General features: G+C 41.3%; 1 pseudogene; it reads right to left on the reverse strand.

The window, feature by feature from the left end:
- Positions 1 to 1,734: 1,734 nt before the first annotated feature.
- On the reverse strand, positions 1,735 to 1,943 carry LOC123934439 (annotated as a pseudogene).
- Between the last annotated feature and the right edge of the window lie 21,439 nt (positions 1,944 to 23,382).

Genomic DNA, 23,382 nt, shown 5'->3' on the forward strand with positions numbered 1-23,382 from the left:
TGTCAGGTATTTTTCTTCTTTAATGCAATAAGGATAAACTTGGATTTCTCTTAGATTTTCTTCTCCTTACTATTCCTACCCAGGATGCCTACAGTTCTACAATTCCAACTCAGATACCTGGACAACTTTGTCTGTAAGAACTCCAGCCCAGAATCATGTTGCTCCAGGGCATCTTTCTGGAGACCAACTGTATTTGATTTTACTTCTCTCCTTCAGGTTTGGGTCAGTGGGAGGCGGCAACACTAACAGTGTGAAGAGCAGCAATGGAGGCAATGGAGAAAAACACAGAAGGAGGCTCCTTTTTCATACCATGTCCACCAACATACACACAGGCCCTGGCTTCTAAGAGCAGAGCATTTATTATCCATACCTGAAAAGTCAGAAGTGGTGAGCTAAGAATCAGAGCATTTTTCTTTCTCTTCCTATGTTACTAAACTTTCTAAGTTTATGGTTTTCTGCTCTTATTGGTTATTTCTTATGGAAGCAGAAACCCCCTGAGAGGATCCATCCCTTCATATCTCCTGATGCTTTTCCATCTGACTACATCTTCCTTTAGCTTGGGAAGGGTAGAACTGGGTCTCCTGAAATTGTCACTATTGCTCAGTACTTTAGGGAACACCCCACTTGTGGTTGCTCTTTAGGTCTTCTTTTCTCTTCTCCAAATTATTCATTTATTTCTAAAGTCAAAAGTATGACCTTCTGAGATTTCATTTGAGTTCATCTCTTCCTTTCCTCAAGATGATACCAAGGGTCTCTTTTCCAAAACTGGCAAACAACTCAGCATCATGGTCTAGTGGTTCTGAAGTCATTTTTTCCCCATTCCCTCCAAACCTCTGTTGTGTTTTCTTGCTTCCGTTTCTTAGCTGTTTTTCTCCTACCTACCACTCCTCCCAGTTTAGGTTCTCTGGGATTATGCATGATAAAATGAAGATGAAAGCTAGATGCAAGGCAGAATATTGCTATCATTCTCTAGCCTGGTAACAGCTAAATTTCCGTAAATGTATGTATATGTGTTCATTTTTGAAGGGTAGTATTTGGTTCTTAAATTTTGATATTTTCCCAAATAAGTGGATGCAAGCAGAGGAGCCATTAAATGGCAAATGTATCTTATTTTTCAATAAAATACATTATAGCTTTATCACTACTGTAGCAAGTCTGTCAGTTTGACTGAAATGCTATTTTTATAGAAACTCATACAATTTTCATTACTGGTAAGAAATAAGAAGGCAAAGAGGCTGAATAGAGTCCATTTGTTTATTTTTTTTTTTAATATTTTATTTATTTGTTTTTTTTTTTTTTTTAAATATTTTATTTATTTGACAGAGAGAAATCACAACTAGGCAGAGAGGCAGGCAGAGAGAGAGGAGGAAGCAGGCTCCCCGCGGAGCAGAGAGCCCGATGTGGGGCTCGATCCCAGGACCCTGAGATCATGACCTGAGCCGAAGGCAGAGGCTTTAACCCACTGAGCCACCCAGGTGCCCCCATTTGTTTATTTTTTTTCAAGGTTTGAATAGACTTTATTGTTACAAGGAGGACCCTAACAAGCAGGGACTTATAAACAAAATATATAGTCCCAGGATGTCACCATGGAGAAATCAAGAGGCCATGATTACAGAATAGGTCACTGTAGTTGAAGGACATGATCCAGGGAAGGCCAGCCAAGAATGCAGCAGACATGATCAGGACAGGTCAGCGGTGGTGAGGTCACAGGGTGAAAGGACAGAACAGCTCTCTTCACTCCCACTTCTTGTAGCTCTCCAGATGTGACAGGACCCAGCCCAATGCAGGAGGAAACACAGGAAGCAGGAAGTGAGACCATTGGCAACATCCATGGTCCTGAGCTGCTCTCATGGTGGCTTGGAATGGCTCTAGGCACACAGCACCAGGAGCCTCCAGGCTAGGCCTGCCAGGCCCCTCAGCAGCAGTGGTGTCAGTATGGACATGACCACACAGAATGACTGCAGACAGTGGTCACAGGAGCCCAAGATTGGGAACCATTTCTTTATTAAAGAGTTCCTGCTTTGTGCCAGCCACTGGGACTGGAGCCAAGGATACATTCAAATATGAATAAACCATGATTCCTGCTTTCAAAGATACAGCACTGTAAGCATCCTAAAAATAATGCTGTTTAATTTTTTTAAGCTTTATTTATTTGAGAGGGGGGAGGGGCAGAGGGAGAAAGAATCCTGAAGCAGCCTCCCTGCTGAGTGCAGAGCCTAAGCGAGTCTTGATACCAGAACCCTGAAATCATGACCTAAACTGCAATCAAAAGTTGGCTGTTCAACTGACTGAGCCACCCAGGTGTCCCAACTAGAAATAATTTTAAAAATGCTAGAAGAGAAGGAAACAATTTCTCGTGATGTGATCATCAGAGAATGCTACAAAGAGAAGTAAGACTTGAATTGGACTTTATATTGAAATGAGCACATTTCATATAAAAGCATAGAAATAGGAATATGCATGGTTTGGCTGAAGTAGAAAGAACATATATGTGAAAAGTGGGTGATAAGTGAAAAAGGCAGAAAGAGCATAAGCTGGAAACTCAGAACCCCTTATTCATGGTGTTGGTCCTTGATTGGACAGGCTCTAAAACTCCTAGGGTCGTTACCATAAAACTTTGTCCAGCTCAGATAGGTGACAGAAACTGTGGTCTTTGGCATGAGCTGAGTGAGTGGTGTATATATAAGGGTAAGTAGAGGGTAAGGAAGAAGAGTATTTGCATGGAAGAGGGCATCTGATCTGGGGCTAGTTAATAAACGCTTTGGAGCCTAGAGTCCTGAAAACTAGAATGAAGGCAGGGGTTAGAGGCAAAAGAAACATGAACTATTTCAGTACCACACAGAAATGCAAGCAGCAAAGAATATAGTGTAATGGGAAATAGGAAAACCACCGTTCTGGCTTTGCTAGAATTTGCTGCATGACCGTGGGAAGGCCATTACTCCTGTCCTGGCTTCAGTTTCCCTATCTGTGAAAAGAAAAAGTTTATTCAGTAATCATTAAAATACCTTCCAGTTTTGACATTGTATGTTGGATATTGAAGACCAGAGTTGTGGTAAAGGCTGAGCCTGTCTACAATGGGAGTATGGGAGTGGGACAGAGCCGCCTAGAAAGCCCTGGTGCCTGCCTGAAATCCATTTTGTAGAGGAAAAAGCCTTCCATTCCATTATCGTATAAAGATAATGTCAGAAAAATCTTTCCTGAAACTCTGAAGAGAAGGATACGTCCAGAACATTGCTGCCTGTGTGCCTCAATGGGCAGGGAGCACCACAGAGAGGCCCACAAATGAAAGTGTCTGTGCTCTTAAGTCAAACATCAAGTTAACAGTGTAGCTTTGATTCTTTCTGTGAGCCTATCAATCCCTCTACTGATTATAGCAAGTCAAACTTCATCATGATTTCCAGAGCCTGGTGGTTGGGGCATAACATCCCGTATCACAGGGTCAGCTCTATATATGGGAAGAATAGGCGGCCACATATACAGCACCTATCTTTGAAATTCCACCTCAATCAGGTTTTGCTAAAATGCAAATATTTGGGGTGCGCATGCCTGGCTCCCTCTGTAGAGTATGCAACTCTTGATCTCAGGGTCATGAGTTCAAGCCCCATGTTGGGTTAGAGCTTAATTTACAAAAAGTTACAAAATGAAAATATTTCATCTGAGAGTGGTAGACAAACTTATTAACTCAGGATTAGTCATCAAAATCTTAGCTCTATTCAAATTCTCTGATTTGGCTGGAGGAAACGGTGCAGAAAGAGCGGTTATAATTTAATAGACGAGTTGGGGGCTGAAGAAATGTCGGAAAGGTTCTGGAATGTGGGACACTGGCTGGGTTGGGTATTATGCTAGAGCGCGAAATGGCATGAGGGAGGGGAGGTTTCCCCCACTAAAAAAGGGAAGCATTTATTTCTTTTTTGCATAACATTATAGTTAATTTTTGTAGACCGTCTTCCCAGCTGAGCTGTAAGTAACTTGAGGTTCTAGTATGCTCATGGCTATCTCCACCAAATGCCTAATCTGTTATCTCAAATTGCTGCTACTGAATTAGGAGATAAGCTTCTAAGATCCAGTCATGAATGCCTTTCCGTGGACAAAGGAGCTTGTACTCTATCTTGTAGGCAAGCTCAGAAATGGCTACTTCCCTTTCTACTTCCCTTTCTAGGGGTGCTTATTACCTTCTCGCCTCTGTCAGGTTTTAAATTCCTGAGCCCTTCTCATTAATCTATGATCTGAGTGAAGATATTAAGAGTAGGACTAGACAATCAGAAAAAAGGCAATTATCGTATGATCTCCCTGATATGAGGAAGTTGAGAGGCAACGTGGGGGGTTTGAGAGGTAGGAAAAGAATAAATAAAACATGGTGGGATCGTGAGGGAGACAAACCATAAGAGACTCTTAATCTCACAAAACAAACTGAGGGTTGCCGAGGGGAGGGGCGTAGGGAGAGGGTGGTGGGGTTATGGACATTGGGGAAGGTATGTGCTATGGTGAGTGCTGTGAAGTGTGTAAACCTGGCGATTCACAGACCTGTACCCCTGGGGATAAAAATACATTATATGTTTATAAAAAAATTAAAAATTTAATTGAAAAAGAAGACAAGCTACAAATCAGGAGACAATATTTGCAAACCACATATCTCACAAAGAACTAGTATCTAGAATATATAAAGAACTCTCACAACTCAATAGTAGAAATAAAAAAAAACCCTCCAAAATATTTAATTAGATAGTGGGCAAAAATGTAAAAAAACATTTCACCGTGGTACCTATACAGATAGCAAATAAAAGTCTACATAAAAGATGTTCAACATTGGGGCACATGGGTGGCTCAGTGGGTTAAGCCTCTGCCTTCTGTTCAGGTCATGATCTCAGGGTCCTGGGATCAAGCTCCACATCAGGCTCTCTGCTCAACGGGAGCCTTCTTCCTTCTCTCTCTGCCTGCCTTTCTGTCTACTTGTGATCTTTCTCTCTCTGTCAAATAAATAAAATAAAATAAAATAAAATGTTCAACATTATTAGCCAATTGTGAAATACAGTTGCAATGAAATATCACTATACACCTACCAACATGCTTAAAATGAAAACTAATGACTATAGCAGATGCTTGTGAAGGGCCAGGGAAATTGGATCATGTATATATTGCAGTTGGAATGTAAAATAATAAGTCACTCTGGAAAAACTTTGGCAGCTTATAAATTAGACATGCACTACCATATGACCTAGAAAGTTCATTCTTGGGCATTTATCCCAGAGAAATGAAAATTCGTGGTTACATAAAACCCTGCAAATGAATGTTCATAACGTCCTTATTCTTTTTTTTTTAGTATTTAATTTATTTATTTGACAGACAGAAATCACAAGCAGGCAGAGAGGCAGGCAGAGAGAGACAGGACAGGAGGAGGAAGCAGGCTCCCCGCTGAGCAGAGAGCCCGATGTGGGGCTCTATCTCAGGACCCCGAGATCATGACCTGAGCCGAAGGCAGAGGCTTTAACCCACTGAGCCACCCAGGCGCCCCACGTCCTTATTCTTAATAGCCAAAAAATGTAAACAATTCAGATGTATTTCTTCAGGTAAATAGCTAAACAAATGGATACATCCATACATGGAATGCTATTAAGCAATAATAAGAATGAACTATTGATACATATGACAGGTAGGATGAATTTCTACTGAATTATGCTGAGCAAAAGACCCAACCCCCCAAAATTACATATTGTAGTATTCCATTTATATAACATTATTGAAATGACAAAATTATAGAAATGGAAAACAGATTAGTGGTTGTCAGGGTTCATGATGTGTGTGGAGGGGGTAGGACAAGAAGGTGGCTATGGATAAGAAAGGACAACAGGAGCCATTCTTCAAGGGATGGAAATGTTTTGTATTTTGACTATGTCAGCATCATTTTCTGGTTGTAACATATTATCAAGTTTTGCAAGATATTACCATTGGGCGAAGCTGAGTGAACGGCACATGGTTTCTCTGTATTATGTCTCACAACTGCATGCCAATCAATCTATAATAATCTCAAAATTAAAAAAAATCATCATGAGAAACTCACTTAAATCTTTTTTAAAAGATTTAATTAATTAATTAATTAATTAATGAGAGAAAGAGGGAGGGAGAGAGAAAACGGGAGCTGGGGGGAGGTGTCAGGGAGAGGAATAGAGAATCCTAAGCAGACTCCACCCTGAGTGCAGAGCCTGAACTGGGGCTTGATCTCACAACGCTGAGATCACAACCTGAGCCAAAACCAAGAGCCAGAGGTTCAACTGACTGAGCCACCCAGGTGTCCCAAACTCATTTAACTCTTATTTCCACTCAATTCTAAGCAGAAGGACTACTCTTACAACTAATGATATGTTTAAAAAATGATGCTAAAGAGCAACAAAAAAGATGCAACAGGAAGTAAGTTATCAGGGAAAGGTGACTTTAAGGCTTGCAAATGGTTTTGGTTTTGCTTATTTTGAAAATGGAGGGGCGCCCCTGGGTGGCTCAGTTGGTTAAGCCTCTGACTCTTGGTTTCGGCTCAAGTCAAGATCTCATGAGTCATGGGATGGAGTCCCATGTCAGGCTCTGTGTTCAGCGAGAGTCTGCTTGAGGATTCTCTCCCTCTGCCCCTTACCTCCTCTCTCAAATAAACAAATAAATCTTAAAAAAAAAAAAAAGAAAATGGAAAAGGATTTCTGCATGAGAGATCAGAAGCTTGTCATGTTTCCAGGGAATTTATGCTTAAAGCTACTTGACTAATTAGACAAAGTCCTTTTGGAGTACAAGAAGATTTAAGTGAAACTGCACTGGAACTGTTCTTTGGGTTTGCCTAGTAGGTCTAGACCTAAGCTAGCATTCAGGGACTATGCCAGTCACAGAATACTCCAAGTAGTCTTTAACAAATGGCATTGGGAAAACTGGGCAGTTACATGCAGAAGAATGAAACTGGACCACTTTCTTACACCATACACAAAAATAAACTCACAATGGATTAAGACCTAAATGTGAGACCTGAAGCCATAAAAATCCTAGACTAAGTGTGCCTGGGTGACTCAGTCAGTTGTGTTTGACTCTTGATTTCAACTCAGGTCGTGGTCGCAGGGTAGTGAGATCGAGCCCTGCATCAGACTTTGTGTTGGACATGGAGCCTGCTTAAGATTCTCTCTCTCTCCTCCTTCTCCTTCTACCCTTCCCCACCCTGACTCATGCACGTGCTCATGCTTTCTTTAAAAAAAATAAAAAATAAAAATAATTTTTTAATGAAAAAAATAAAAAATAAATAATTTTAAAATAAAAATCCTAGAGGATTGTGCAAGCAGTAACCTCTTTGACATTGGCCATATCAACATTTTTCTATATATGTCTCCTGGGGCAAAGGAATTAAAACCAAAAATAAAATTTGGTGCTACATCGAAATAAAAATTTTCTGCACAGTGAAGGAATCAATCAACAAAACTATAGGGAAACCTATTGAGTGGGAGAAAATATTTGCAAATAACGTATCTGATAAGGGGTTAGTATCCAAAATATATAAGAAACTGACACAACTCAACACCCAGAAAAAAAAGGGAACTCTTGCACACTGTTGGTGGGAATGTAAATTGGTACAGCCATATGGAAAACAATATGGAAGGTCCTTTAAAAATTAAAAATAGAGGGCTGCTTGGGTGGCTCAGTTGGTTAAGCGATCTCAGGGTCCTGGGATCGAGCCCCGTGCCCGGCTCTCTGCTCAGTGGAGAGCCTGCTTCTCCCTCTCCCTCAACACTCCCCACCCCACCTCCCACTCATGTGCTCTGTCTCTCTCTCTCAAATAAATAAATAAATACAATATTTTTTAAAAACTAAAGATAGAATTACATACAATCCTACAATCACACTTCTGGGTATATATACAAAGGAAATAAAATCTATTTCTCAAAGAGATATCTAGACTCTCATGTTCACTGAACATTATTACACAATAGCCAAGATATAGAAACAACCTAAGTGTCCATCAACAGATGAATGGATAAAGAAAATGTGACTGTATATAGCTGTGAACACATACAGCACAAACATGTACACATACATTATTCAGCCATAAAAAAGAAGGAAATCCTTTTATTTGCAACAACATGAATAATCCTGTAGGGCATTATGCTATGTTGAGTAAGTCAGAGAAAGACAAATACTGTATTATATCACTTACATGTAGAATCAAAAAAAGGTCAACTCTTTGAAGCAGAGAGTAGAATGGCAGTTGCCAGGGGGTAGGGTGGGAAAAACGAGGAGATGCTGGTCTAAGGGTACAAACTTTCAGTTATAAAAGTTCTCAGGATCTAAGTACAGCATGGTGATTATGTCACTATAGTGGATTGGGGCTCCTCTCTCCTACTTTCTAGGACTCTAGATTTTGGAGTTCCCCATCCATTTAAAATCCTGTTTTTAAATAAACATATTTCTAGCATTCAGTGACAGATCAGTTTCAAATGTCAGTATTCTCCATTTCTAGTTTGTGTGATCCTGGGCAGATCATCTTAGATCTCTGAGATTGATTTATGCATCTGTATGACGAAGACTACTTATAATATATTTTGTAAGCATTAAGTGGAATAATATATTTAAAACTTTTGCATGGAATATGTGTTCAATATATGGTGGTAGTTATTATCATTGCAGAGAAAGGAACCCAACACAAACAACTTCAAATAATTCTGATGCTGCTGGTTTGCTGGATCTATCACTCTTTTGAGACCAACTGACCTAGTGTATTAGCCTATTAGATTGGTATATATCAACAACAAAATTAAACATGAGAACAGCCATATATCCCAATTTGGATAGAATTAATCTGAGAGGTGATAAGAAAGAAACAGCACATGACTCTGAGTGGCAAGTATGGCCATTCCTCTTTTACCACTGATTGCCTATGCTGCTCGGAATTGGGACCAGGTCAATTTTGACCAGGTCAATAATTTTATTCAAAGTTATTCTTCTTTGTTGAATTCTTTTTTAAAACGTGAGCTACAGTCTGTTCCTATTTCACCTTTTTGGAGAAGTAAACTTTTTTGTGCTGTCAAATCACCCGGGGCTACATTATTTTTTTACTTTTTTTTGGCTTAAAAACATCAACAATTCATTATTTCTCATGATTCTGTGGATTGGCTAGACTCAACTGGGCAGTTCTGATTAATGTGGCATTGTCTGGAGTCACTCATGCAGCTTCTTTCAACCAGGAGCTTGGCTGTGATTGGAAAACCCATGATAGTTTTTGGTCACTGGTTTGGTACCTTAGCTGGGGTAGCTGGAATGGCTGGAAGCTGCTGGACTTCTCTCTATCAGGGTAATCAAACTATTTAAATGGTAGGTCAGGGCCCCAATATGTCCACAACCTCCCCCATTTTGCCAACATTTTCTTCTTTAAACTGTTATAAAATACACATACCATAAAATTTACCATCTGAACCATTTTAAAGTCTACCATTCAGTGATATTTAGTACATTTGAATGTTGTACAACCATGTCCAATATCTAGTTCCAGAACATTTTCATGACCTTAAAAGGAAACCTCTTCCATTAAGCAGCTGTCCATTTCCCTTACTCCCATCAGCCCTGAGCAACCATGAATCTTTCTGACTCTGGATTTGCATTGTCTGGATATTTCATATAAATAGAATCTTGTGATATGTGGCCTTTTTGTGTGTGCCTTCTTTGAATTAGTATAATGTTTTTGAGGTTCATCTACCTTGTAGCATACCTCAGTACTTCGTTCTTTTTATTAGTCTATAATATTCCATTGTATGGCTAGACCACATTTTGTTTACCCATTTACCAGTTGATGGACATTTAGGTTGTTTCCATCTTTTGGCTACTATGCACAATATTTTTAATTTCCTTTTCAAATTGTTCATTGCTATTGTATAGAAATACAGCTGATTTGGTAGCCTGTATCATTGTTGAATTCATTTATTAGCACTAATAATATTATTGATTGCTTTAAGATTATATACATATATATATCATCATGTCATCTATAAATAGAAATAATTTTACTTCTACTTTTCCAATTTGGATGTCTTTTATATCTTTTTCTTGCCTAATTGATTGGGTTAGATCTTCTAGGACAATGCTGAAAGCAGTGGTGAAAACAGGCATTCTTGTTCTTGGTTTTAGAGGGAAAACTTCCAGAATTCTACTATTGAGTGATTAGCTGTGGGCTTTTTAATTAAAACAAAACAAAACAAAACAGGATGCCTGGGTGGCTCAGTGGGTTGGGCCTCTGCCTTCGGCTCAGGTCATGATCTCAGGGTCCTGGGATCGAGTCCCGCATCGGGCTCTCTGCTTGGCAGGGAGCCTGCTTCCTCCTCTCTCTCTCTGCCTGCCTCTCTGCCTACTTGTAATTTCTCTCTGTCAAATAAATAAATAAAATCCTTAAAAAAATTTTAAAAAAACAAAACAAAACAAAACAAAAACAAATGCCCTATACCATATTTAGGAAGTTCCCTTCTCTTTATAGCCTATGACTGTTCTTATGATGATAAAAAGTTGGATTTTATCAAATGATTTTCCTATATTAATTAAGAGGATCATGATATTCAGGGACACCTAGGTGGCTCAGTCAGTTAAGCATCTGCCCTTGGCTCAGCTCATGATCTCATGGTCGTGGGATAGAGTCCCACATTGGGCTTCTTGCTCAGCGAGGAGCCTGCTTGTCCCTCTGCCGCTCCCCCTGCTTGCACACGCTCTCTCTCTCTCTGACAAACAAATAAGTAAAATCTAAAAAAAATAATAAAAAAAGATGATTATGATATTCAGATGTTGAAGTACTCTTGCATTCCTGGGATAAATTCCAATTGGTCTTGGTGTATAAGTGTTTTATATGGTGCTGGATTTGATGTTAATATTTTGCTAAGAATTTCCACATCTGTGTACATAAAAAATATTGGCCTGTAGATTTCCTTTTTTGTGGTGTCTTCATCTGGCTTTGGTGTCATAGAATGAGTTGGGAAGTGTTTCTCACTCTTGTTTTTTGACAAAGTTTGGGAATGATTGGTGTTAACTTTTCCTCGGACTTTTGGCAGATTTACCAGTGAAGGCCTCTGGTCCTGGATTTTTCTTTGTTGGGAGGTTTTTCTTTACTGACTCAATCTCCTTACTTGATTATAGGTTTGTTTAAATTTATTATTTCTTCTTGAGGCAAATTTGGTAGTTTGTGTGTTCCTTGAAATTTGTCCATTTCATCTAGGTTATCTAAATTTTTGGCCTTCAGTTGATCATAAGAATCATTTATTACTATGTAATCATAGTGATCACTTATTATGTGATGGTAGTACTCACTAATTACAACCTTACAAAAATAGAAGAGGTAAGATCCCATATACAAGATCTTGAGCTAGTTAGAAGATCCTTACAGGACATGGGGCCCAACTTTTCTCTCTGAGGATTCTTCTCATCCATCTTTGGCTTTCCTACCTTCAGAGATTGGCATCTTACCAGTTTTGGGGGTAGTTCATTCCATCTTTGGACAGCTCAGAGTATTCAGACATTCTTATTTATATAAAGCTATACACAACAAAGCTTATCATTTTTCTCCCACTGTAGACAGTCCTTATGAATTGTAATGAGCCAGTCCCCAAGTATACTCATGTCCATAATATGTCCTAGTTTCTTTAACTGTTTATTTATTTATTTATTTTTACTAATAATGCCTTTAAGGCCCCCACCAATCCGCTAATTTGACTCTGAACACTTTATGAAAGTCCTCTTTAAATGGCACTGCATTGAAGCCAAGGACAAACTCCCATTCAGAGGGACTGTTGGAATTAGGGGTATGTGAGTATTTTTCTTTTGCTCTTTCTTCTGCTACGGAATTGGTATGAATAGGGTATCTCCCCTTTCAATTCATACCTTAGTTGGGCTTAGTATAAGACCTTGGCTCCTTTTCTACAGTCTGGCTCAGCATTTCTTTGATAATTTTATGCTGCCATCTGCCGGCTAAGTCAGGTAGTTCTTGCCTTTTTTTGAACTAGTTGAGCAGGATAGAGGAAGTACAGGTTAACAAAATGACAAGCCTAGAAGTGGAATAATTGGAATCTTTTAGAAAGAGGTCTTAATTCCTTCCTCTCATATAATTCCTGTTGTATTCCATGCATTTGGGAGCCCAAAGTAGAAGATGTGGACAAAGCAGGGTATAGCCTCAGGAAAAAGCCAGGTAGTAGTAGTAAAGGCAAAGGGAAGAATGTGAACTAAAGGACTGAGGTCTGAGGGTAGGGGAGGGAGAGGAATAATTCAAGCACAAAGGTGATAAATGACAGGAGAAAACAGGGCTTCTCCAAGGCATGCACGATTTTAGGCAAAAATTTGGAGGAGAGCTTTCTATGTAAGTAATTCAATTAAAATAAATTCTAAAATTCATGGGCCCATGTGAAGTATAGTAATTTAACAATGAAGATTTAGAATAATGGGTAGAAAGAGGTAGTTACAGATTTTTTTTCAACAGTTTATGTGAAAATTCTTCATAACAGCCATGTACCACCTCTTCCTTTTCAGGCCCAGAAACCATTTCTTCAAGTTCTTTATTGTCAATGCACCATACTTGGCTAATTTTATACTTTCCATTATAAGAAAAGGTAGCAACACTGTTATAACTTCCAATGCAATGACTCTTCAGAAACTTTTGTATCAGAAGAATATAGATTTCTTGCTTCTGCAGTTCTTTTAGCTTGTGTCGGCTGTAGATCTTAGTAGCGTAGAGCCTGAAAATGTCCTGTGTCTGATGTGAATGAGAATCACCTAGAATCAGCATGTCATCACCATTTTGGTGGCCTAATCTCACCCAATCCCATGAAAGAAATTCCTGTGAGAGCCGATGGGAGTAATCTGCTAGCTTGGCTGCTCTTCAGGAACCAGAGCCTGGCTGCAGAACTCTGGGACAACCAGTTGATAGCTTGTCTTTTACCTTTTAAGGTGTTTTTGTGAAACAAAACATTTTAATTTTAAAAAGTCAAATTTATCAATCTTTTGTAATTGATGATCTGAGTCTTATTTAAGAAAAATTTCTTTAACCCAAGGTCTAGAAAGTATAGAACATTACCACAGTTGTAGAAAATTCTATTGGACAGAGCCATATTAGGCAGGCCTAGTTACTCTGATGATTGGTAACCTATGCTAAAAACACTATAAACTGAAACACATTAAATTCTATTGGGGGGGGGTTTCAGATTCTTGGTGATACTATTAGTTCATTGTCTGCAGAGAAGGAGTTTAAGATTAGTTCAGGTGACCTGATGGTGTTGCTGCTGATGGTAGTTGGCTTGATTTTTAAGTCCTACTGGTGAGTCCAGGCAGAAAGCCCAGGTATTAAGGGAATAGTACTCATATAATCATTGTTTTTCTCTGATAACTGAGTGATATCAAAGTGGTTGTAGAGACTGACTTTTACAGCTATGATTATTATTTTTGAAATATACCATGATCATTATGGTGATTTAGAACTCCACACAAATTCCACAGTTCTCACTAGAGAGATCTAATACACAAGGCAATCTTATCAACATAATTATTTCACTAAAGTGCAACAAAAGGTATGAGTCCAAGGACCTCTACTCTGGGATCCTAATGCTGTCACTAGCCTTTAAACCAAAAGCAAAAAAAAAAAAAAAAAAAAAAAAAACAAAAAACAATATCCCTCAATCTCAATTTACCAACCTACACAATAAGACTCCCTTCCCCCATTTCTTTCATTAGAAAGAAATTAGGTGTGAAAACTTAAATTAGGTAAGATTTTTTAAAAAGATTTTATTTATTTATTTGACAGATGGAGATCACAATTAGGCAGGGAGGCAGGCAGAGAGAGAGAGAGAGAGAGAGGAGGAAGCAGGCTCCCCACCGAGCAGAGAGCCTGATGCGGGGCTCCATCCCAAGACCCTGGGACAATGACCTGAGCCGAAGGCAGAGGCTTTAATCCACTGAGTCACTCAGGCGCCCCAAATTAGGTGAGATCTTAAAGACATTCAGAATTATAATCCCATTTCCTGCCCCAAATCTGGGAAGCATAACGGGTTTTGTTTGTAGGCTTTTGCTCTATAGTTTAATTTTTCAGGAAGGCTCTTGTGGAAAATTATCTTTCAAACTGAAATTCTGTTACTAGATTCTCTTTGTGTTTAGCATTGTCTTCTCAAAGCTACCACTTGTACAACACAATTTCCCTCATTTGGAATGACAAGTCAGATACTTTTTTTTTTTTTTTGTATCTGAACCAAGAGCACTTAGAAGATGGAGTATATCCTTTAAGGAAGAAAATTTTATATACTTTGTTTTCTGGAGACTGGAGGGCATGCTTACCTGACAGTATTTGGGTTAATAATTACACTTCCTAGTTCAGCCAGTGGGAGGGCAATGTATCCTCTGACTTTCTAGGAGTCATTGTGTGATACTTAGTTTTCATTGTCTCCCTCTGGTTCTCCATTGTTTCTTTGATAAACAATATAGGACAGTTTATGAGATTAAATGCTTCTCGCTGAAAGAGCTAGGTTTCTGGGGCAACTCTGGCTTTTATATAAGCTTTTGCCTATCACTTACTGCCGGTGAGTGAACTTCGCTGCTGTGCCCTTATGACTGGTTCAATGTCAGGGGTCATCAGATTCATGGAGGAAACAGGAAAATACTAAAGATTAAGGACTCGTGGTTTACAATTGCAAATAGCTCACAAACAGTATAGCTTCTCAGTTATTTAGAGGCCAAGATGACATTCTGTGAATTACCTTCTGTTCCTACCTTTCTCTTGCTCACCGTTTGACTTAAAAGCACTTCTAATTTCTATGACCGGGGCCATACAAAGGTAGAATGCTGGAGTAGAAAATACGCTGTCTCAAAATCATGGTGTGACCTCATGCATATCACGTAACAGCTTCATTATCTGTAAAAAACATGGGAATAAACGGGCACTATCTCGTTAGATAATGGAAGAGAAAGTCCTTTGGAGAGGGATCTAACCTTAATGTAGTGCCCTTTCTAGCTTCCTTGGTTAAAACGTTTGGTGGGGGGAGTTATAAACTCTGGCTGAAAGAGGTATTGGGATTCTTTATCAACATATCAAAGCTTTACCTCCCCCTCCTTCCCATTTCAAAACCAAACTAAACTAAAACCCTTTCATTTGCTATGCTGTTTGTGGAGAATTTTAGCAACAGTTACCTAATTTGATTTACGCAGCGTCCCTATTTTATAGATAAGAACCCATTGAAAACCCATTGAATTTGTGGTCAAGAAATGAAGCCTACTTCCAGTCTAGTGTTCTTCCTAACATGTTGCTGTTTTCTTGAAAGCTCCCTTTTTCTTGTTACTGGTTAAATTTTGAACCAGTTAAACCACAAAGATGTCTGGCTTTCAATCTTCTAAGCCACTCCTCTTCTACTCCCTCCGCCCTCAGGTCCCCTCCCCCTCACTTCTTAAAGCACTGAAATTTGCTGCTGCCGCCATATTTCTTCCTTTCCCGGTTTGGAAGCTCGCTAACGGTAGATATCTTTGCCCCTGTGGTTCTTTCTGGAACATTTTCCAGCCCCAACCACCTCTTATGGCGTATTTCTTTAAGAAAATTCACCAAGATTCCATAAAATATTTTAATAATTCCATACTTCCTTCAAGTGTTTTCTTGACACCTCCTCCCTATTTTTCAGATATTTGGGATATTTTGAGGCGATTTTCAATTTTAAAGGAATTTTTCACTGGAATGATTTTAGTTTCCTTTTTTCTTCTCTATTCTATATTTTGCCCATCGGGGCTGTGGATACCGGGTTTCATTATTATTATTATTGTCATCGTTACTATGTTTGCCCAACGGGGCTGTGGATACCTGCCTTTTAATTCTTTTTTTTTTTTTTAATTTGCCCATCGGGGCCGCGGATACCTGCTTTTATTTTTTTTTTCTCCTTAGCCCATCGGGGCCTCGGATACCTGCTGTGTCCCCCTCTCTCTCCCCAACCCCCTGGCCCATCGGGGCAATGGATACCTGCTTTAAAAAAATTTTTACTTTTTGGCCTATCGGGGCCTCGGATACCTGCTTTTATTTTTTTTTTTTCCCTTGCCCATCGGGGCCTCGGATACCTGCCTTAATTTTTTTTTTTCCTTGCCCATCGGGGCTGTGGATACCTGTTTAGATTTTTTTTTTTCTCATTGCCCATCGGGGTCTTTTATGGATGGAAGTATTGGTTGTGCTATCTGGAATGTCTGCAAATTTATGCTGCTAAACGTTTGGTGTTGTGTGAGTGGACCTGCGGCTTTGGCTGGGAGATGACTTTGCAGTTAGGCTAAGGGGTTAGGCTGGAGAGGAAAGATGGCGGCCACTTTAGCGGGTCGGCTGGGGGCTGGTTGTTTGTGTCAACTATAAATTAGGGAGCTAAGATGGATAGCGGGACAGGCAAAGGCAGCTATATGTGTTGCATTAGCTAAATGTTTTGAGTGAGCTGATTTGGGGCTTGTTAGGACCTTTGCATGAACTGTGGTATCATGAAGTAGAAAAATAGGGTGGTCTTGTGTCATGTTACAAGAGGCTGGTTGAAAATGATAGGGAGAACACTTGGGCACACGGCTCAAAATGGCGATTTTGGGTTTTCGGCATTGCTCAGCATGGCTCTCTGCTTTGTTAGAGTGTCCAAAATGGCGGACCCAATTTTGCCGCAGTGTTCATGTGGCGGGAAGGCCACATCATGGTGGTGTCTTTGTTCTAGTGCACAGCATGGCGGTGCAAATATTCTGTTACATAGTAAAAGATGGCGGCTGGAGTACTTGCCGCAGTGTAAAACATGGCGGGCTCTTGTCTTTGCCGTATGTATTTTCTGACAGGTTTTGCCACAGGGGCAATATGGCAGACCTTGTCATTTGGTTATCATGGCAGTTTGTCACGTGGACGTCATGGCGGGGATTTTTGCCCGCTATATTCTTGGCGGGCTTTGGACCAGGTGGGCCTGCCGCATTGTTAAAGATGGCGGGCGTTGTTGTGTTTGCCGCGAAAAGTGGGAGAAAGGTGGGATGGACAATGTTGGATTGCCGCATGACCCACCCAATCAGAAAGGGTGGTAGAATTGGGCATAGCCAATTACTGGAGAATGGAATTAGTCTGTGTGAGTTAGCATAGCACCTCACTGCCGTCTTTATTCAGCCAGTCAGAAGGAAGCAGAGGAGCCATGTTTGTACGTCTTCTCCCAGTGGGTGGTACCCAAGGTCTTTCCAAGGACACTTGCCTTTACCACTTCCCTCCCCTTTCACTTGCTCCCTCCCCTCTAATTTGCTCCCTCCCCTCCAGCACTGCTTCTTGCAGTGCTGGCTATTTGGCTCTGGGCTGAACCTAACCCTCATTTCTCTGCACTGGTGCCATGGCCTATGGCTAGTCTACCCCCCCTCCCCCGGGCCTTTGCTCTTCTGCAATGTGGCCAGGGGCAGTGCTCCATGCTTGCCAGGTGTGAACATGGTGGTGAGACCTGGCAAGAACCAGAATGGATCACAGATGATCGTTGGCCAACAGGTGGCAGAAGAGGAATCCCTGCCTTCCTCAAGAGGAACACCTACCCCGTGGCTAATGCTGGGGTCGGATTTTGATTTATATTTATTTCTTGGATGTCAGTCTTACATAGTTTGATTATGTGGTTTGCTAGTTTTAGTTTTAACCTGTAAGTGACTATTGTGGGAATGTTTTTAGGAGCTTATATGTAGAATTCAGTTACGTTAAATGAGTTTTCATTTTTGGGTTCCTTAAAGTTCCTTAAAGTTTTCAATTTCTTTTTTACAGATTGCTTAAACTATTTTCTTGGCTTTAGGTAGTCAAAGTCAAACCAGCATTTAAAAAGTTTTTGCTACTTTTTACTTTGAAATTGACTTACTAAACTACTTCCTTTTGGATTTTGGAAGAGTCATAACACAGAAATAATTAAAATTTTAACTTTATGATTAAATGTAATAAGGAATATTTGAAGGTCCACTCCAGTCCAGGCCTTGCTTTGTTCCTATCCAGAATGCTGCACTAATTAATGAGTTACTTGTCAGAAAACTTTACTTGCTGTGGACTTGTTCCTCTAGTAAAACATTATTGAGTGTTAATGCCCACAGTTTCAATGTTCTGTGGTGCCTTGTCTCCACAGCCCCCAGATCCTCCCCAGCCCTGCTCCCAGCAACCGCCCCACACCCACCATCTGACACCAGCCCTTTCCCTGCCCTGTGTCAAGCACTGCCCCAGCCTCAGCCTCAGCCTCATGCCCAGTCCCAGCCCCCAGCCCCCACCCCCAGCCCCGACCCTGCAGCCCCCAGCCACAGCCCCCAGCCCCGAGCCCCCAGGCCCAGCCCCGAGCCCCGAGCCCCTAGCCCCGAGCCCCCGGCCCCAGCCCCCAGCCCCCGGCCCCAGCCCCCAGCCCCAGCCCCAGCCCCCAGCCCCAGCCCCAGCCCCAGCCCCAGGCCCAGCCCCAGCCCCAGCCCCAGCCCCAGCCCCAGCCCCAGCCCCAGGCCCAGCCCCAGCCCCAGCCCCAGCCATCACCCCTAAAGTCATTCCCAGCTTGCATTGATTTGGTGCTAAAAATAAATTGTCCATTGTTTGTTCATAAGACTGGGATACCCTTCCTCTAGCGTTGCTTATTTCCCGAGTTGACTACCTGAGTCATTTCCAGTTAATGTGCACAGTCCCATTTGTCCACTGTCCCATGTTAGAACAATCCAAATGTTGGTTGAAAGGTTCATATCAGACACCTATTGTTCATAATTTTGGTTATTCATTATCTCTCCCCTGCCCTCGAGGAAGGAGAAACCATTCCTCTGTCATTGGTGCAATAGTCACAGTCCTAGTTTTCTGGGCAGTGTTCATAAATTGTGCTGATCACCTGAACTCTATGCTGAGTGTAATTTTAATTGTCCATAATCCTGCCCATTGGATTGGATCCCAGTCCAAAACCCTTTTGCTGAATTCAGGAGTGGGTGCAGAAAACGTGAGTCTTCAAACAGTTAACATGCTCAGTCCCAATCGTATCAGCCTTGTTCATTAAACAAAGGCACTCTACCATTTTTGTCCTGCTTCTGGGATTAAAGTACCAAATTGTAATTGTACATTGTCTTGCCCAGTAATCAATGTCCCTTCATCCCCTTTGCATTGCTACTATGAAGTGCTGACTACCTGGGACCATGTTCCTTGAATGATTAATGAGTATAATCCCAATTGTCCACACCCCTGTTCATTACACAAATCCTTTGCAACTTCTTTGCGTTGTAGCAGAGGTGCCCATCCTCTCTAAGTCCTTTACTTTGGGATATTAATGCATACAGTCATCATTTTTCTTGGTTCTGCCTAAAAGATAAGATCCACCCATGCCCTTTTCATTACTCCTAGGTAGCGCAGACTGCTTACTACCTAGCATTAATATGTAAAATCTTCACTGCCCATTGCCCCAACAGTTAGTCTAGGATACAAACTTATCTTTATGCCATCACTTATGAGGAGTTCTGATTACCCGAGGTCACTTCTTTTAAAAAGCTGATGTGCATAATTGCATATATCCATGGTGCTGTGCCATAAAAAATGAAATCTCACCCCATCCTAATCTCTTTGGGATATTACTAGGGAGTGCAGATTATTCAAGAACTCAGTTCTTGAACAGTTAATTTGCACTGTTACAGTTGTACAGAGTCCTGTCCATTTGAAAGGGCCATTGTATCCCATTTGCACACTATAATGTGGGCTGATAACTCAAGGATCCTCTGGCATTGATAATTTTCATAATTGCATTGGCACATATTCTGTGAACTAGCCACACCCAATCCCTTTGTATTCTAGCAGGGGACCTTTACTACTCAAGAACTATACACGTAGGACACTATGTGTACAATATTAGTTGATTAGACCGAGCCTTTTGTATTAGGAACTCTGCACCATCTTTACATCTAAAAGGTGCTAATCATCGAAGGCTCTTTTCTTAAAATTGTTCGTATGCAAAATTGTGATCCCCAGTGTCTCCTGTGGTTAACTTAGAACCCCATTTCCACCTAACTCCTTTTGCATGACTGCAGAGGCTACTTGGGCCCTTTAAGGGCTTAAGGCAGTTATGGTCCCTTCTGTTAGTCTGTGCCCTCATTCCCTCCTACTTCCTTTGCATTACTGCACTGAATACTTGGAAATGTTAATGTTCTTAATCGCAGCCATTAATCCCTTTTGTTAGTCTAGGTTCCTGTCTCTTCCTACTCATTTTATATTAGCATAAAGTGTCCATGGGACTGTCAATGTGCTTAAATGCAGCTCTGTCCCTTATGTTAGTGTAGGATTCCATCCTCTTCAACTCTCTGTGCGTTACAGCAGAGTTGTACAGCTGGGATCTTTAAGGTCCTCAAAGGCAGCTGTGGTGCCTTCTGTCCATCTAGGATCCCATCCCCTCCTTCCTTTGCATTTCTGCAGAGGATACTGGGGACTGTAATATGGATAATTGCTTCCGGAGGCCTTTCAGCTTGTCTAGGATCCCAGCCCCCTCCCTCTCACTGAGTTTGCATTACAGAGAGTACAAGGGACTGCTAATGTGCTTAAATGGCAGCTATGGTCTCTCTTAACCTAGGATCCTTTCCTCATCTAAATTCCTTTGCATTATTGCAGGAGGGTACTTGGGACTGTTGATATGCGTAATTGCAGTTACGGTCCCTTGGGTTGGATCCTATCCCCATCTGTTTCCTTTGAATTATGAAGGGTGCAATGGGACGATTAATGAGCTTATTGCAACTGTAGTTCCTTCTGTTAATCTAGTTTCTCAAGCGCTCCTACTTCTTTTGCAATACAGCGGAGGGTAGTTGAGACCTTTGAGGTGCCTAAAGACGGTCTATGGCCCCTTCTGTTTATGTTCCCATCCTCTTACTTTGCATTACTGCAGAGGATACTTGGGACTCTGAATGTGCCTGCTTGCCACTATAGTCCCTTCAGTTTGTCTGGGATCCCATCCCCTCCTACAGTATTTGCATTACCACAGAAGGTACAAGGGACTATATTAATGTGCATAAAGGCAGCTATGGTTTCTTCTCTTAGCCTGGGATCCAGCCCTCCTCTAACTTCCTTTGCATTATTGCAAACGGTACTTGAGACTGTTAATGTCCTCTAAGGCAGCTATGGTTCCTTATATCACTATAAGATTCCATTTTCTCTAACGCCCTGTGCGTTACTGCACAGAGTACTTGGGCACTTTAAGGTGCTTAAATGCAGCTATGGCCCTTTCTGATAGTTTATGTTCTTGTCCCCTCCTATTTCCTTGGCATTACTGCCAAGGCTACTTGGGACTGTAAATGGGCTTAATTGCAGTTTTACAATCCCTTCTATCAGCTTTGCATTAGCACAGCAGTGTATATGGGACTGTTAATGTGCTTAAGTGAAGCCTTGCCCCTTATGTTAACATAGGATTCCATCCTCTCCAGCTCCCTATGCATTATAGCAGAGGATACCTGGCACCTAAAGATGCTTGAATGAGACTCTGGTGCCTTCTGTCAGTCTAAGATCCCATTCTCCTTCTATTCCCTTTACATTACATGGCGGGGCATTTGGGACTGTTCCTGTGCTTAACTGTGGGTTGCAGTCCCTTCTGTTAGTCTAGTTTCCCATGCCCTCCTACTTCCTTTGCATTACAACAGAGGGTACTTGAGACCTTTAAGGTGTTCAACTGCAGCTGTGGTCCCTTCTGTTAGTCTAGGATCTCACATCCTTGAACTCCCTTTGTATGCCCTGGGATTGTCTTTGGGACTGTTAAAGTGCTTAGTTGCAGCTGTGGTCCCTTTTCTTTGTCTAGGGTCCCATCCCCTCCTACTCACTTTGTATGATCTGGAAGTGGATTTGGGACTATTAATGTGCTCATTTGCAACTGTGGTCCCTTTTGTTAGTCTGGGTCCTATGTGTTCCAACTCCTCCTGCACACGGCAAGGACTACTTGGGACTATTAATATATTTAATTTTACCTGTGGTCCCTTCCAGTGGTCTAGGATGCCGTCCACCTTCTATTTGCTTTGCATTAGCACACAGTGTACACAGGACTGTTATTGTGCTTAAATGCAGCTTTGTCTCTTAGGTTAATATAGGATTCCATCCTCTCCAACTCTCTGTGCATTATAGAAGAGGGTACTTGGCACCTTTAAGGTGCTTGAAGGTAGCTGTGGTGCCTTCTGTCAGTCTAGGATCCCATTCCCATTCTACTCCCTTTACATTACATGGCAGGGCATTTGGGACTGTTCATGTGCTTAACTGCAGTTACAGCCCATTCTCTTAGTCTAGGATCCTATACCCTCCCACTTTCTGTGCATTAGAGCAGATGGTGTTTGGGACTGTTAATGAGCTAAATTGCAGCTATAGTCCCTTCTGTTAATCTAGTTTCCCATGCATTCCTACTTCCTTTCATTTCAGCAGAGGGTACTTGAGACCTTTAAGGTGCTTAAATTCAGGTACGGCCCCTTCTGTTTCTGTTCCCATCTCCTTCTACTTCTTTGTATTACTGCAGAGGCTCCTTGGGACGGTTAATGTGCATAATTGCTACTATAGTCCTGATTATCTAGATTCTTAGCCTTTCCTGCATGGTTTGCATTACCAAAGAGAGTACAAGGGACTGTTAAGGCGCTTACATGCAGCTACTGTCTTTTCTGTTAACTTAGGTTCCCATCCCCACCTAATTCTCTTTGCGTTATTGCAGAGAACCAGTTGTCCCTTCTGTTAGACTAGGAACCCATTCCCACATACTCCCTTTACATTGTCATGGAGGGTACATGGGACTGTTAATCTGCAGACCCTTATGTTAGTGTAGGATTCCATCCTGGCCAACTCCTTGTGCAGTACAGCAGAGGGTAATTTTGACCTTCAGGGTGCTTAAAGGCAGCTTTAAGCTGCCTTTGTTAGTTCATGTTCCTATCCTCTCCTACTTTGCATTACTGTAGAGGATTCTTGGGACTGTAAGCATGCCTGATTGCTTCTACAATCCTTCTGTTAGTCTACCATCTCATCCCATTCCACACCGTTTGCGTTACCACAGAGGATACAAGGGATTGTTAATGTGCTTAAACGCAGCTAAGATCTCTTCTGTTAACCTAGGACCTGGTCTCCACCTAACTCTGTTTGCATTATTACAGAAGGTACTTGGAACTGTTAATGTGCTCTAATGCAGCTGCGGTCCCTTCTGTTAGACTAGGATCCCATCCCTATCTGCTCGTTTTGCATTATCATGGAGCATCCAGGGGACTCTTAATGTGCTTAAATGAAGCCATGGTCCCTTAAGTGGAGGATTCCATCCTCTTCAACTCCCTGTGCATTACAGCAGAGAGTAGGTGGGATCTTCAAGGTCCTCAGAGGCAGCTCTGGTGATTTCTGTTAGTTGAGGATCCTATCCCCTCCTACTACTATGCATTTCTGCAGAGGATACTTGGGACTGTTAA

The sequence above is a fragment of the Meles meles genome, chromosome X, assembly GCF_922984935.1.
Source record: "Meles meles chromosome X, mMelMel3.1 paternal haplotype, whole genome shotgun sequence".
Taxonomy (NCBI): Eukaryota; Metazoa; Chordata; class Mammalia; order Carnivora; family Mustelidae; genus Meles; species Meles meles.